General features: G+C 49.4%; 1 long non-coding RNA gene across 1 annotated transcript; it reads left to right on the forward strand.

Annotated features, from left to right (window-relative positions):
- The first annotated feature begins 4,192 nt into the window (after positions 1-4,192).
- On the forward strand, positions 4,193-15,457 carry LOC128854190 (uncharacterized). Its single transcript, XR_008453160.1, has 4 exons — positions 4,193-4,517; positions 7,096-7,325; positions 14,418-14,514; positions 15,157-15,457. It is a non-coding gene; the product is annotated as an uncharacterized LOC128854190 (long non-coding RNA).
- Positions 15,458-16,907: the final 1,450 nt, after the last annotated feature.

Consider the following 16,907-nt stretch of genomic DNA (forward strand, 5'->3'; position numbering starts at 1 on the left):
CTGGGTTCAGTTTTGGGCCCCTCACTCCAAGAAAGACATTGAGGGGCTGGAGCCCATCCAGAGAAGGGAACGGAGCTGCAGAAGGGGCTGGAGAACAAGTGTCATGAGAGGTGGCTGAGGCACCTGGGGTTGTTTAGCCTGGAGAAGAGGAGGCCTCATCACTCTGCAGCTCTGTGAAAGGACATTGTAGTGAGATGGGAGTTGGTCTCTTCTCCCAAGTGACAGGCAATAGGATGAGAGGAAATGGCCTCAAGTTGAGCCAGGGCAGGTTCAGGTTGGACATCACGAAGTGTCTTCACCGAAAGGGTTCTTGGGCACTGAACAGGCTGCTCGGGGCAGTGGTTAAGTCCCCATCCCTGGAGGTGTTTAAAAGATGAGTAGATGAGGTGTTCAGGGTTTAGTAGTGGAAAGGTATGGTTGGACTCGATCCAACCAAATGGTTCTGTAATTCTGTGATTCCCAGAGTACTGTACGTAAGAGCGGGACAAGCTGGATGGCAATGCTCTCCTGCCATGAGGCTTGCCTGTAGCCGGTCTTTCAGACCTCCTGATGGTGGAAGCAGCAATTCTGTCGCAATGTGTGAAGGAAAGTAACACTGATTTGTGCAGAAGACAGAGAGATGGAAAACGGCTCATGCCTATGTGTATCTTTCTGTATCTGCTAATCTTTGACCAAGGGTTTCCCACAAATGAATGCAGCCTAATCATAACAACGTTTAATACTTTTCAGTGGTTCTTCATATGCAAACTTTAATGCACTGCCTGGTTTCTTTGGTACATTCTGCATTGTGCTTCCCATCTGGCTGAAAATCGGACTCCGCCACTCCTTTTTCTTTGCCCCTTTCACAAATCTAATTGATTAACATTTTCTTACACAGAAACATCAAACTTGCTTGTGCCAACAGTTGACAACACTGTATTTAATATATGGGTATGGCATTTCAGTTTTGTAGGAGGAAGCAAGATTCTTTTTCCCCCCTCCCACCAGCAAAAAGCAGTTAAGGTTTAATCTTTAATGCTTAATTTTACCTGCAGCTTAAAGCTGAACCTGGCATGGCAAAGCCTGGGCCAAGGAGGTTCCCAGCGGTGGGAACCGGTGGGTAATTCGCCTTGAGGCTGTTCATACTCTCACCAAGTTATTCCTGGTAGCTGTGCACAGCTTGCTTCGAGCTTGAACTTAAGAAATAAATAAATCTGAAGTCAGGAATGCAGCAGATAGGTTTTGGGGTGGAAATGAGTGAAGGCACAGCACTGCTTTGCTGCTGTAGAAGGTGCTTTGTTAGGTTCCTCCAGCTAGGGAGGCTGGTGTGGCTCTGGGAGCTGTGGGACAAGGCAGGAGTAAGCAGCAGGCACCCAGCAAGCTGCAAAACTCCACTGTCAGCCACCGAAAAATAAACCTTGCTGAGTTCCCAAGCCAGGAGTGGTCCTGGGAGGGCAGATCGCAGTGCTCAGACAGCAGCAGCCCAGTGCGGGCACGGGTGTGCTGCCAACTCGCTGGGCCGGGTGCATCTGTAACAGCATCCAAGGGGCTCTGTGCTTGTGGCCAAGAATGTTCTGGTGGCTGAAGAAAGAGCTGGAGGAGGGTTTGCATATTCAAGTCATGGGCTGGGGGTGCATCAAGTGAAATTTATGCCCTTGAGGGTGGCTGGCTTGCCTTTGTAAAGTAGCAATAAGAGATTAACCTGCTGAGATGTGCTGGCACTGCTGCGAGTCTCCAGTGTTGACCGTGTGTTCCTGAAGTTCTGCTGGCTGTCCCAGAGCTGTTTGGGATAGACAGGGGGTTTGGCCAAGACTTGCTGGCCCAGGGCAGTGCTGGATGATGCTGATAATTTTCAACATCTCTTATGCGTGTAGTTTCAATCCTGACTTTGGCACATGGTATATAAGGAGCACTTGCTGCCTGTAGCACGGGCTGCTCACCTGTTTTCAGATGAGACGATTGTATCTTGAGAATCTAGAGCAAATCCTGTGATATCACAACCCCTCCTTTTTGCAGAAAGGATTTATATAATAAAGCCAGCACATTTTAAAACACATGTGCGAGCTCTTCCTCGGGGCAGCTTCTAGAGCATCCCCTGTCCCACTGACTGCTTTGAACAGAACTGTTTGGAGTGGCAGTGCTCCAGGAACCCCCCCTGTTCTCCCGGGTGCGTTGGGCGGGGGGCTGCGTGCGGCAGGTTTGCTCCAAGCAGTATGGTTTGAAGCCAGGCATAAGTCTCTTATATTCTACAGCAACTTTATGTTCAAGGCCAGGTTGGATGGGACTTTGAGCAAACTGATCCAGTGGGAGGTGTCTGGATGGATGGATCCAGTGGGAGGTAGAACTGGATGGATGAGGTTTAAGGTCTCTTCTAACCCAAAGCATTTTGTGATTCTCAGTGTGTGGAAGTACGTCTCCTGACTGTTCACAGTGGCTTATAGGAGGAGCATGGGCAATAAGCTGATAACTGCGAGCATCTTTAAATTGGTGTTAATTTATGTTGTACACACTGATGGTTTCTGTTTCACTACCAGACAAGAGCGAAGGCTCGGAGGGAATGGGACTGTCCATATATATCCTGGCATATTCTAGTGCAGTATCACTTACCTTTGTAGTTCTCCAGGGCAATTCTCTGGACTGGATTCTTGGGATGCGATTTTGTAGGTGATGCTTGTCTTAGATTTGTAGAAAGAGGCGTTTCTGTGGCTGAAGAGGAATTTGATTTCCAGCTGAGATTGGAATTTTCTAATCTGTTAGCTGAATCTCTCCTCTCAAGAGCCATTTATCCACTTGGATTTCAAGTAATCGAATATATTTGAAGTAGCAGAGGGCTGTCTTTTATTGGATGCACACATTTTATCTATATAGTCTGTGAAATATTCTGTTATGTGTGAGAGCTCTCACTGTATCAGTATTAAACCAAACTGATTAGAAGCATTCAGAATGGTGTAAATCATATTCTTTGACCCTGCTTTCTGAAATGATTTAACCCTTCAGTGCCAGACACTTGGCTCTCAAGCCTGATGCGCGTCAGTCATAGCAATATCCTGATGGCACTGTGTGTTCCAGACTAACTGGGGGTACGTACACCAGCACTGTGAGTGTGTACCTTGCACCTATCCTGTGCGTCAAGGTTTGCCAGGGAGCTCTGCTGGTCTCTGCCCACGTCTGGAAGCCCGAAGCTTAAAAGGGTGTGAGAAATGGGAGACGGGGTTCTGGTTGTACATGTGCTGTCACAGCGTGTGTGCGGTGTCACTGTTATTGTGTCTGAAATCATATTCCTCATCTTACTGTAGCTGTTTGGGTGACTGAATCTAAAGCATTTTATGATTTCCTTTTCCATAGCTGCAACAACTCTGTTATGTGACATCGTGGGCTCAGCAGCAGGTTCATTCCCTCATTTCTGTCCCCTTTGCAGCAAAGTCCATCCAAGGGCTTTAAGGACCATCACAGGAACAACCTGCTTACCTGTAAGCTCATAGATTCTCGTGTAAAGCTCTAAAGCATCACAGCATTGATGTTTTGGGTATGTTGTTGCGGCAAACGCTTGCCACCACCTTCCCACCCAGTAGGTTTCAGCCAGGTTAGTGTTCAGCACAGTAGGGATTTGCTTCCCACTCTGAGATTGTTCCGTTCACGTCACCGTGCTCCCGAGATCTGCCTCTTTCTTTTAAATAAACCAAAAACCACTAAGTACCTCTATAAACCCCTGCGAAAACTGTACTGTAATGAATCTGTATAATTTGTATTGCTGTATAAAAATCAAATAAAAGCATTCAAACCTTCTAGGGTTTTGTGTTCGAATTTAAGAATTGTGGTGTCTACAAGGATGAGCTGAGCAGGATAGGATTGGGAAGAAGCTTTGTAGTGCCGTAGGGATGCACAGGACTGGTCTTTGCAAACCTTACTTGGCCAGATTTTTGTGGAGCACCCAGAAGCCCGAGCTGTGAGCGGTCTTTCCACTGGGTGGTAGCAGCAGGTATCTTGATCTATGATTCTATGATCTTCAGCTGTAACTGAGCTGCTTTCACTTTCAGCTGAGTGAGATCAGGTTTGCAGTGGGGTGTGCAGCTGGGGCAGGGCGGTGGGTGGCACTTCCCCTTAGCTGGGGAAACGCACACGCAACAACAGCCAAGAGGAAAGCCGCTCCTGGGTCTGTACCAAAATGTGCCTTGCGCTGCCTTAGCGTGTCAGAAAATTTCCTCCCAGGATGTGGCTTTCATTAAAGCTGCCCTGAAAACTTGGCAAAACAAGTAATGAGTGGTCAGGGTGAGATGGGGGCTTATTCTGCCAGGGGGATTTGAATGCTGGGAGAAAAGAGCCTAGTGGAGCTGGGAAACCTTTCAGCGTTGGGTGTGCTCCTGCAGGAGGCTCAGGTGTAGATGATGCACTGATTTCTCATCCTTCTTTCACTGAGAATTTCAGCATTAGTCATAACACTGGGTTCAAGCCAACCAGGTGGCCCTTGAGCACATCCCACCTTCATCTGAGAGGATGCAAACCAATCCCCAGGGCATTCAGACACCCAGCCCCAGCAGGTAAGCTGGGCAGAGTGGGAGACGGGTTCTCACCACTTCTCTGGGCTCAAAGAGGTATTTCTACAGCTATGTAACTGTGTGTTAAAAGCTAAAGAAAAGAGGGCTTGGTTAGCCCTGACTTTAGGAGTTGGAGCTGAGAGGGGAACCTAAACTGAAATGAGGAAGCTCTGAAAAGGACACGGAAAGGTGACATTTTATGTTTTTTGTAGTTTATTGCAGTAGATAGAAGCAAGATGCTCCTGGGTCTTTGACCTTTTATTGGACCAGAAGTGGTTCCTAGCAGCAGGTCTAGGTGTGGCACAGGGGTTACAGGAAGGAGAGGACAGACACAAGGTAGAACCTGGTGTCCCAAGCTGGGTTTGATGGCTGAGGGGTTACTGTCTGTTGGAGAGGGGGCTTGGCCTGGCCTTGTGGTTGTGTTGGAAGGAGCCCAGGGGGAAGGCTTTCTTCCTAAACCCTACATTGAGCCCTTCTCATGAGAAATACACAGAAGTTGGGTAGTCTCCATGTGCTCCCGCAGGAATTTACTTTCTAATCTCAGAAATCGAGGTGGTCGGCTGGTCCCTTCAAAGGGTATCGCTCTACCCAAGAGTTGCTGTAACACTCTGGGGGGAACCCAGCTGCTCCACACCTTGGCCTTGGCAGCAGTCTCTCCCTGCTCCGAACAGGTTGAGGAGTTGTTTGTGTCCATCCAGGAGACACCTGGGGGACTGACACAAGGTGCCTTCGCTCCAGCCCGTGCCAACTGTGGTAACGTCTGTGCTGTGGCCGTGAGTCATTTCTGGAGCTGCGAGAGCCGTCAGAGAACCTGTAAGCAAATAGGGGACCTTTTTAGCAGTGGCTGTTCCAAATTAAATAGATTTTTGGTGTGAAAGACAACCTACAATTGTCTCCAGAGTATTCAGAGCATCAGCTCTGCTATAAAGAGCTGTTTTTGTATGTTTAAATGCATAAAAAATCTGCAGGAAAGCCCCTAATAAACCACTTAATAGCCGAGAGCTCTGCTGGAAATGCTGATGTTGTAGCGACTGTTTTAGCAATTGGAAAACCATTTCACATTTCCTAGTGTTCCTTACACCGCGGGCAGCCAGAAACCACGCAAGCAATTCCAAGCTGGGTGTCTCTCCCTCAGTCTGTGGATTGGATTATATCTACTGATTCTCAGACAGGCTTCTGGCAGCGGGGTTGGAATTGGGTGATCTTTAAGGTCTCTTCCAACCCAAACCATTTGATGGTTCTGCACCCAGATTCCAGGTGGGATCCGCTTGGAAAGCTGTGTGCAAGCAATTATTTTGACACCTTAGAATCGGAAGAGAGAAAGTCCGGATAGATTTGCACACGCAGCGGTTAACTACCTTTTCAAAGCAATATTTCCTCTGAAAGCTCGATAGCAAAGCTCAATCCCGGAGCTGCAAAAGCTGTAAACAGTGGCTGGTGTATCAGTTTGGTGGTAGTCATCTCCTGTCACCGAGAGAGATGGATGGAAGCGGCTGGTTGAGAGGGTCCTGATTTAACTGTAAAGGGATTTCCCTTCAGACAGTGATGCTGGTGGCAGAACAGAAGAGAGGGATTACAGAGCCTGGGTGAGAGGCAGCAGGACGTGGTGTTTTGTTTGTGTCTGTAAAGCTGTGCCCGACTCTCTATCGCACTCTGGTAGCTACAACCATGCAGGGCTGTTACCTGCACCTGGAGACCTCCCTGCTCCTACAGCAGGATACGTATCTCACCTGCTGTAACAGAGCTCTAAGGGGATAAATTCCCAGTAATTCATGAAACCTTCTTATTCTATTCAAGCGCCAAAATAAAATTAAGGTGCTGCTATTTCCTTAAGAGCACAGTGAAATTGTGCTCGATGTCTGCAGACAGCCAGGGCTGAGGCATAAGAGATGGTTTTATTCTTACAACTCTGGACAAGAACTCCAGGTTTGGCCATTAGCAACGGTGATGCTTTGCTTTTAGCTGTTTGCTGCCTTTTTGAGGGCTGGTATCATCTCTTAAAACTAAGAGAGCATTTCCTATTTGCTTTATCTCCTCTGAGTTTTTCCAGGCAGCATTTGCCGCTCCCAGCGTGCAGTGATAAATCCTGCAAAGGCCCTTTGCTAAAAGGAAACTTGAACTGTTTTGGGCACCAGCTCCATCGGAAACTCAAGGGCTGCTTGGGAAAGGACCTCGGTGGTGCTTGTGGTTCCTCACCATCCGAGCTTCTTCCTCTCCCCCCACAGCAGATAAACCAAACTGCCTGGAGAAGAGAAGGCTGTGGGGAGATCTTGGAGCAGCCGCCAGTGGTGAAAGGGGCTCTGGATCAGGGAGGGCAGGGAGAGGGTGAAGGGAACGGTTTTCAGCTGAAAGATGGAGGATTTAGGTGAGATCTTAGGAAGGATTTTGCTGTGAGGGAGGCCCTGGCCCAGGTTGCCCAGAGCAGTGGTGGCTGCCCCATCCCTGGAGGGGTTTAAGGGATGGCGTTTGGAGCCCCTCATCCAGTGGGAGGTGTCCCTGCCCATGGCAGGGGGTTAGAATTAGATGGTGTTTAAGGTCTCTTCCAACCCAAAACATTCTTGGATTCTCTGAAATGCTCCAGGGAGAGGCTGCCGGGGGTGAGTTTGTGCAAGCGCCACCCGTGGGTCCCTACGTGAGCCCGTGAGGGGCTGCCTGGCCGAGCAGCGGATGTTGAAGTCGGTGATTCAGATGATGACAGGAAACCAGAAACTGGCTAACGAGCCCTGGAGGAACCAGCTCCAGCCCTGGTGACTGCGGCGGTGAGATGCAGGAGGAGACGGGACGGATGGGGGAGAGCGTCTGAGGCTGCAGGTAAGGTGGGAGAGAGCGAGGAGGGAAAGGAACCCGAGGGGGTGTGGAGCTCACATGAAGGCTGTGGGGACAGGTGGGGTGTCCCACTGGTTGCAGGGAGCTCAGGGATCCTTGGTGAGATCTGGATGACTGTTTTAAAGAGAATTCAAGGTCATCCCTCCAAAAAGTCTCTGGAAAGCCACGTGCTGGGCGTTACTCCTCACTGCAGCTTGTGGCCATCACCCGCCACGCTCCAAGGTACCAACATCACCAAACGTTTCCCTCAGCTGTGCTCACACCCCTCTGGACCCCAGACAGGAGTCTGTCCCCCACAACCCAGACCGCTCATTTTAGGATATAATTCTCTACATCTCCCACTCCATCTGCTGCTGGCACTGTGGCTGTTTTTAATCGCATTATTCCTGCGTTCACATCTACTAGAACAGTCCGGAAGATTCAGGCTGAGCTAAGCTGCTTCATCCCAGACCTCTTCTGTCCTGCTGCTGGATCCTGCCTGCAGCTGCTGGGAATGCTGCAGCCCATGGCGTTTTCCCCTCTAAACCCTACAAAATAGCTGGATTTAACGATGGTTTCTGGGTTCTCCATCGGTTTCAGGGCTGACCAGCATCCCATACGTGAAAGTGTTTATTTTATTGCATTTCAGTGCTTGATACTAATCCCAGAGCGAAAAGAGCTTTGTCACGGCATACGTTTTCTCTTGTGATCAATGCTCAGTGTAATAAGGGCTGTGAGGCAGACATTTCAGCAAAACAGGATCGTTATGGGATAATCCTGTGTGATATTGTTTACAGGTTTCCCAGGGAAGTTGTGGCTGCCCCATCCCTGGAGGGGTTCCAGGCCAGGTTGGATGGGGCTTGGAGCCCCTGATCCAGAGGGAGGTGTGGAGGGGATGGAACTGGATGGGCTTTAGGGTTCCTTCCGATGCAAACTATTCTATGATTTTCATTGCTGTGGAGTACATAGGAGTATGTAGTTACGTACCTGTGGGTTGCCTTTATCTGCAATTCCTGATGTGGTGTCCCCTGGACTCCAGAGCAGCAGTAAAGGATATTGGAACAAAGGAAGTTATGGGCAAATACAAGATGCTTCTGTGAATTTCCTCCTTGTTCTGGCAGGCTTGTTGTGATTAGGATTGTGTTGCATTTTCCACCTGAGGTTTTTAAAGCATAGAATCATAGAATAGTTTTGGTGGGAAGGGACCTTGGAGATCATCCAGTTCCAACCACCTGCGATGGACAGGGACACCTCCCACTGGATCAGGGGCTCCAAGCCCCATCCAACCTGGCCTTGAACACCTCCAGGGATGGGGCAGCCACCACTGCTCTGCGCAGCCTGGGCCAGGGCCTCCCCACCCTCATGGTGAAGAAATTCCTCCTTATGTCCAGTCTAAATCTGCCCCTCTCCAGTTTATACCCATTGCCCCCAGTCCTATCCCCACAAGCCTTTGTAAACAGCCCCTCCTCAGCTTTCTTGTAGCCCCTTCAGGTACTGGAAGGTCACTATAAGGTCTCCTCAGAGCCTTCTCTTCTCCAGGATGAACAACCCCAACTCTCTCAGCCTGTGCTCGTATGGGATGTGCTCCAGCCCTCGGATCATCTTTGTAGCCTCCTTTGAAGATCCTTCAGTCTGTAGACACCAGGTCTTGTCAGCCTGGCTGCTGGTGTGGAAGGTTTCTAGTCCTAAACTAAGGATTAAGCCCAGTAATGGGGCTCATTATAAACAGCCAAGAGAAGAGGAGTTGGTTTTATCAGGGGAGATGAAAAGTCTTTCCCTTTTAAGGCTGCTGAAAGGGAGAGAGAGAGAGTACACAGACATTCACCAGGTACTGGAAGGTCGCTATAAGGTTTCCTCGGAACCTTCTCTTCTCCAGGATGAACAACTCCAACTCTCTCAGCCTGTCTCAACCTTAGCCAGCTATCCTAAAGTTGATATATCAATTCCAGTTTTCCCTCTTGTCCTGCATTGTACCGAAACACACCTACTGCTCCCTGATAAGAAATCAAGCCTGGTCTACTCGAATAGCTGTATAAAACTAGACTTGAGCTCCAAAGCAGCAGCTTTCCTAAGAAACCTTACACTGGCATAAAACCTGGTAGGAACAGGGCTGTGCAGACCTCTGGAAAGGAGCTTTTCCGGAGGCTCAATGCTGGTCATTGAAGTGGTTCCAACCACAGGAGCTTCCTTGGTCTGAGACTTCGGTTTCTAAACTGATGGGACTTTCTGCTGCAATCTGTGCAGCGCAGACGAACGGAGAGCGGAGTTGCTTTTCTTAGAGACGTTAGAGACATTGAGTCAAGCTGAACGTTGCATCTGTTCAACGAGTCCGTGAGCTGAATTTCAGACAGTGAGGTTTTAAATAAACTCTCCTCCTTCTCTTTCACGCGGGTGACTCATCCAGTCGCTCCCAATTAGCTTTAATGTGCTGCAAACTGGAGCAGACCACAAAGCGTTCCGGAGGGGAGAGGAGACCCTGTGAGATTTGCCTTTGAGATCTTATGTTTTCAACCTATTTCTAAAAAAAAAAAAAAAAGACATAAAACTGCAGTTTTGGTCTTTATTTTGGGGATTGGGCTCAACCTCTGAGAACTAAAATGACTTCATCAGAAATGGTCTTACAGAAACCCAACCATTTTTGCTGATGCAGCATCACCACAAGCCTCGCTCTCCCGAGTTGTTTTTTCTTGGCAAAAACTTTAAGTACTTTTAAAATACTCTTAAAGGGTTTTAAGTGAGCTTTTTGCCTCTTCAGCTGCTGTTGGAAAGTTCTATTCTTTCCATCCATTAGGAATTTCCTTTCTAGCCTGCGCACATCCAGCTTATACCCTCTCATTTTATAAGCCAGTGTTGCCTTATTTAAATTCAACTTTTCTCCCTCTGGCATTTCTCTCTCGCGTGGATCGATGGTGAATGTCTGTGTACTCTCTCTCTCTCGCTTTCAGCAGCCTTAAAAGGGAGAGACTTTTCATCTCCCCTGATTAAACCAACTCCCCTTCTCTTGGCTGTTTATAATGAGCCCCATTACTGGGCTTAATCCTTAGTTTAGGACTGGAAACCTTCCACGCCAGCAGCCAGGCTGACAAGACCTGGTGTCTACAGACTGAAGGATCTACAAAGGAGGCTACAAAGATGATCCGAGGGCTGGAGCATCTCCCATACGAGCACAGGCTGAGAGAGTTGGGGTTGTTCAGCCTGGAGAAGAGAAGGCTCTGAGGAGACCTTATAGTGACCTTCCAGTACCTGAAGGGGCTACAGGAAAGCTGGAGAGGGGCTGTTTGCAAAGGATTGTGGTGATAGGATGAGGGGGAATGGGTATAAAGTGGAGAGGGGCAGACTTAGACTGGACATAAGGAGGAATTTCCTCACTATGAGGCTGGGGAGGCCCTGGCCCAGGTTGCCCAGAGCAGTGGTGGCTGCCCCATCCCTGGAGGGGTTCCAGGCCAGGTTGGATGGGGCTTGGAGCCCCTGATCCAGTGGGAGGTGTCCAGGGATTGGAACTGGATAATCCTTAAGGTCACTTCCAACCCAAACTACTCTATGATTCTATGGTCTTTTCCAAGTTTGTTAATTCTTCCCATTTACCAAAAAAAATATAAGCGCATTGCTTTGATTGTTAAAAATACCCGAGGCCACAAGAAGAGCAGTCCTTGTTCAGGACGGCTTCCCCTGGTGGGAGAGGGGCCCTGCAGCATAGATTGTGACTTTATCCTGACTTTCTCCAGTCTCCAGCGTGTTTTTCTCCCTGGAGAAAAATCACGGAGCCAGAGCAGGTGCTCCCGGGGTCTGGGGCCGCGGTGCGTGGGCTCACCCGAGGCACCCGCTTCCTCGTGCGAGGAGAAGCTTGTGTCAGTGCAAAAAGGGGAAAAAACAATTAAAAAGGAGAGCAGAGAAATGTATAAAGACAACAGGGCACTCTCTGAATTTTGTTCTTAAAGAGCTGAAGTGAGATGCGAACCTGTTTTCTCCCTCTGTTTGAATTCAGCAGCTCGAAACCAAGGTTGATCAGCAAGCAGTTAACTCCTTACCTACTTGTGATCCACTCTGGGCTCATCACCCCCCTCGGTGCTTCCAGCCTGCTCATTGTCCTCACTCTCCCTCCAATGTGGAGAGCAGGGAAGTCATATTCAGCCTTCCAAAGATTTTATTTCTATCCTGCCAGCTGTGAGGCGGTGCCTTCAGCCTCCCGCTTGTCGTAAATCTGTTCATCGGCTCCTTCCCAGATGAGGTTTTGTCCCAAAAGAAAGGATTTCCACAGGCTTGGGTGGTTGGACACAAATCCCGGCCTCTGGGATGGTGCTGTGCTTGTGACTGGGTACCTGTGGGAGCTTTCACAGGGCGATGCTGTGATGGGGATGGGATGTGCCCTGCAAAGAACCGCTTCTCACGCTCCTGTCGAGCGAGGGGATTGAGAACAGCCTGGGTTTGCTGTGTTCCTGTCTCGCTGCAGGGATCAAAGTGGCTCTGGAAGGGAGAGGGCAGCCTGTCCTACAAAGGTTCAGACTAGGTCTGGGTTGTCGAGTGCCTTCAGTGCTGCTTTGCCTTTACTTCCAAAAAAAAAAAAAAGAGAAGAAGGAAAAAAAAAACATAACCAAAAAAACCCCAAACAAACCATCAGTGTCACAGCAGTTTGTGTTATACATTTCGGTCACCAGCATTGGCCCAACTTCCCTTCGCTGCCTCTTGCAGATGATCCACAGCTCATGATTTCCATGGGGGATGTTGAGCCAAGGAAAAATGATATGAGAAACCACATGGGTTTGAGCAGGCTGTGTCCCCAGCTCCCTGACTGCAGCTGGGGTGCTGCTCCTGTGGGTCTGGGGGGGGACTGGGTGTGTTGTTAGTCTAAAACAATTCATCCCCTCTTCTCCAGAAAATAGTGCAAGAAACTTTGCAGGGAACCCCAAGGGGTCTATAAAGAGCAAAACCATGATGGAGTGAGTGCCAGGAGCTGCTGCATCCTTGCGAGCTCTGACAGCCTCGGAGTAGAAGTAAACCCAGTTTGCTCACAGAAGGAGAGGATGGTCTCAAAGCCAAGCCTTCATCCTGCTGGGTGGAGTCATCTGGGGGCATCTGGATGGTGTTTGGGCTCTGCTGAGAGGATGCTGACAGCAAACCCTAGGCAGCTTCTCAGCAATCCCTCCCTCCTGGCAGGGTCGCAGCGGCGCTGTGCCCGAGGGTTGGCTGGAGCAGGAAAGGGAGATGGTGTCTTTCTGCTCCTTCTTCTGTCCCCCACTCATTTATACCACGCCCTGGAAATCAGAAGCCTGGTGTAGAACAGGGATTCCAGTACCAAACTGGATCACAAACCTCCTGCCGGCATCCTGCTGGCACGGGCCGGAGGATGCTCGCTCAGCACCGAGAGGCTCAGCTGCTGCAAGGAGACCATCAGGGTTTCTCCTATCTGAATAGGGTGTCAGCGTCTTTTGTATTTTGAGCAGGGAAATGTTATTTCTTCTATTTTATGTAAATGCTGGAGGTGCTGAGCGGGGCAGGATCAAGCTGCGGGTTTCTGTCATCTGTTCTTGGTATTTGTTTGATTGTTTTTAAGTATCTTGACCGTATCACTGCCTATGAGTACTTGAAAGGAGGTTGGAGCGAGGTGGGTGCTGGTCTCTTCTCCCAAGTATCAAGGGATAGGAGGAGAGGAAATGGCCTCAGTTTGCCCCAGGGGAGGTTTAGATTGGATATTAGGAAAAATGTCTTCACTGCAAGGCTTCTTGGGTGCTGGAACAGCTGCCCAGGGAGGTGGTGGAGTCCCATCCCTGGAGAGGTTTAGAACATGGGTAGATGAGGTGCTTGGGGATCTGGTTCAGTAGTGGGCAGGTACAGTTGGACTCGATCTCAAAGCTCTTCTCCAAACAAACAAACTGTTCTATGATTCCATAACACTTTAAAATGATTTATTGATTTCTAATATCCATTCCCTGCCCCGTGTGCCCTTGGATGTACCAATACAACGCAGGCTTGAATTGTAATAAAAGCGGATCAGGTTAGGCGGTAAGAAAGCTTCCTACCGGGCAGAGCAACGCTGTGCTGGCCTTTGGCAAATGGAAACATCCCGAGGGGCCAAAGAAGAAGTTTATTAAAAATAAGAATTAAAATAATCTGTAAGTAAAGAAAATCTGGCCCTGGGGAATAGGAATGGGCTAAACAGTCTGTTTGAGAGCCAGCAGGCTGCTTCCTGTGATATTTATAGGATGTTTTGTATTTTAAAGGAAGAAATCGGAGCCAAGTCATGCTGATTGTTACTAAATGTTAGCTGCTGTTTGTGGAAGAGTCTGTCATGGGAAGGAGGGGAAGAGCCTGTGTCTGAGCCAGCTCAGCGCAGGAAAAACTGCAGGGAATTTAATGTTTAAAGTGATTCTGTGGTGTAGGGGAATAACCAGAGCGCCTCATACAAAGGCCTGGGCGTCTTTGGGTCTTTCAAAGTGCCTTCCTTTTTGCCTTCTCTTCTTGATATTAAAAAACAGCATCGTTTGGCAGTGTGTGACAATGGCAACGTGGGTTATGGGACTGGCAATGGGTAAATCCAAGTCAGTTTTTCCTCTTTGTGCCAATACCCTGAGGGGAACCCCATGAGCCTCTTCTCTTCTTGATGACCTCAAGTTGCACCAGGGGAGGTTCAGATTAGACATCAGGAAAGACTTCTTCACCGAAAGGGTTCTCAGACTCTGGCAGAGGCTGCCCAGGGCAGTGGTGGAGTCCCCATCCCTGGAGACATTTAAATGATGGGTAGATGAGGTGCTCAGAGATGGTTCAGTAGTGGTCAGATAAGGTTGGACTCAATGATCTCAAAGGTTTTTACCAACCAAATGATTCTGATTCCTTACGCACGGTGAAATGGGGATTTGGCTCTGGGGTGGGCACCAAGGTGGGCTCAGAACTCCCTGGAACTGAAGACACATGGGCAGCCCCTCGGAACAGAGCAGCTCAGAGAGGTGGCATAACCCCCATGAAGCCTCTTCTGCATCCTCAGCAAACGCTTGGCTCTTTGGCGCTCTGAAGGCGGAGAGCGTGTGGCTCGTTGGGGTAAAAGCTTTCTGAGCAGCTCCACATGCCGCAGTGCTCACAGGTTCCCTCGCTGCTGTCTTTCAGGCTGGATGTGGCCGGGCCATGGAGCTGCTGTGGGCGGCCGCCGCGCTGATGCTGCTGGGGGCTGCCGTCAGCCTCTGCGTCAAGTGCCGGCTCTCCGGTAAGGTTCTTCCCAGAGCCCTGAGCTGGGCTGGGGGGTCATGCCAGGCAGCTCCCTTCCTCTTGGGGTGTCCCTTCCAAGGGGGTTTGGTTCTCCTCAACAGTGCACTGACTTGAGGAGCTTTGCCCTCACGGAGATGCTCCTGGCAGTTGAGCTGGGCAGGTCCCTGCTGGTGGCCAGAGGTCAGGTAGAGGGGAAGGAGGGTAGTGATGGGGTGAAGTGGAGCAGTTTTCAGCTGCAGGAGGGGACATTGAGATGAGATCTTAGGGAGAAATGTTTTGCTGTGAGGGTGGGGAGGCCCTGGCCCAGGTTGCCCAGAGCAGTGGTGGCTGCCCCATCCCTGGAGGGGTTCCAGGCCAGGTTGGATGGGGCTTGGAGTAATCGGAACCAGTGGAAGATGTCCCTGCCCATGGCAGCAGGTGGAACTGGATGGGCTTTGAGCTCCCTTCCAACCCAAACCATTCTGTGATTCTATGAAACACAGTTTAAAAAACATCAAAACTATCACAACTGCTGCTCACTGCCTCCACTGTGCTCTCGTGTTCCTGGTTGAAGAAGTCTCGTGAGTGATTTATTGATCTTTCTTCTCTTCAACTCCCAAATCACCCTTTTCTACATGTTTTTTTCCCCTTTCTCTTCCAGCTCCTAAGCGAGAGAAGCAGCTGAGTGACCGGAGGAGCCAGTAAGTTGTCTTTCACCACTGCACTTCTTCCCCAAACTGCTCACGCAGGCTGAGACCCTGCCCAGAGCCAGACCCGCTCCATGCCTCACAGCTGAAATCTGGATTTGTATAGAATAAGATAATCCCAGATTGGGGTGTGCAGGGTGGTGTGCCCCCACCCAGGGCGCTGCTGAGGGGGTAACGCCTCTACAAAGAATAATCCAAAACCAAACTGAACCTCTGACTGTGATGCCTGATGGTAAAAGGTTGTGGAGAAGTGGAAAGGCAAGTCCTTATCCTGTCCTTCTGTCCTCCAAAATGAAGGAGAGGTGGGTAACTTCATAAACAAGACCCTGTCTTTGGCTGATGCTGGTGGGACTCTGTGCCAGAGCGACCACCCCCCTGCAGTAAAGGCAAAGAAGGAAACGCACGGCACACACACAAAGCCCCTTATTTCCTTCAGCAACAGACAAACCACGGCTAAATCACAGAAAGATTAACATTAAAAGCTGGCTTGTAACCTTTGAGAGAGGAGAAAGCATGGTGCAAAGGGGCTCTGTGAAGGTCTCCATGGGATTGGGGTGTTTGCTTCTGTCCCACTGTGACCAGGCAAGGGCTTTGGTGTGGTCCATTGGAGACTGAAGGAAAAGCCAGTGTAGGCTTCAAAACCCATGGATTCATTCTAAATTGTCCTGACTTCTTGAAAATCATACCTGAATTAGGGGGGTTGACTTATGGCTTGTGTTGTCACGTGCTCTTTTTCTGCTTCTGGTTTGGGTTAAGTTAAGAGTTTTTTGCAATTAAAATGGTTTAACACATTCTATTTGCTGACTTTGCAATGAGGGGCTTTGCCAGCATTTCTGCCTGTGCTGCCTTGGGATGAGGGGATGGCCCGGATGAAAGGAGCTGGGGGGAAAAGGATACTTTCAGGGTCCCAAAATTGGAGTTAGCAAGTGCCTGGGTGCATCTGTGGCTGAAGAGCAGTTCTCCTATTAACTGCGAAGTGAAGAGGTTATTGGACACCTGTGGTATTTTTGTTATGGATCATAGATGGTATTTATTCAGGTTGGTGTTAAGGGATGCTGGGAGGGGCAGGGACAGCAGCGGGAGTGCAGCAGTGGGGTTTGAAGCCATGGCATGGGTCAAATGTGCATAAAGGGTCAGAGTCAGAATTGCCCTAAATGATGTTTCTGTCATACCTGGGTCCTTCCCTTGGCTGATGTTTGCTGCTCTGCCAATGGCCCATGAGCACATCTTGACTTTTTAAAGGGTCAAAGCAGAGTCCAGGAAGTTTCTCGCAGCTACTGTGGGTCCTGCATGACACACAGAGGGAATCATGTCAGTATTTCACCAAGCCCAGCGTGGAGGCTGTGTTCCCTTCCCTCTGATCACCACCTCTTGCATCAATTTTCCTTGTGATATAACCTCAGTTGAATTTTGGGGTCTACCTCTGTTTTTTCCAGGCTTGAAAGCCAGCAGAGTTTTGAGGTGATTCGATCCCATTCCAGTGAGTATGAACATGGGACGGCGCTCTTCCCTTGCAGGGTGGGGGTCCTACATGGGGAGAATGAGGGGAAAGTAAAAATAAAAAGGTCACCTGAAAGCCAGGTCTTGAAACGGTGTTAGACCAAGATTGCTGAAGCCACCTTAGATGTTTCTAGAGATGTGAATTCTGAGCGCTAGGGAAAAAAAAAATCTCCCTTTGCATTGAAAATGAATCACCAAAGCAACG

This window comes from Cuculus canorus, chromosome 20, assembly GCF_017976375.1.
Source record: "Cuculus canorus isolate bCucCan1 chromosome 20, bCucCan1.pri, whole genome shotgun sequence".
Classification (NCBI taxonomy): domain Eukaryota; kingdom Metazoa; phylum Chordata; class Aves; order Cuculiformes; family Cuculidae; genus Cuculus; species Cuculus canorus.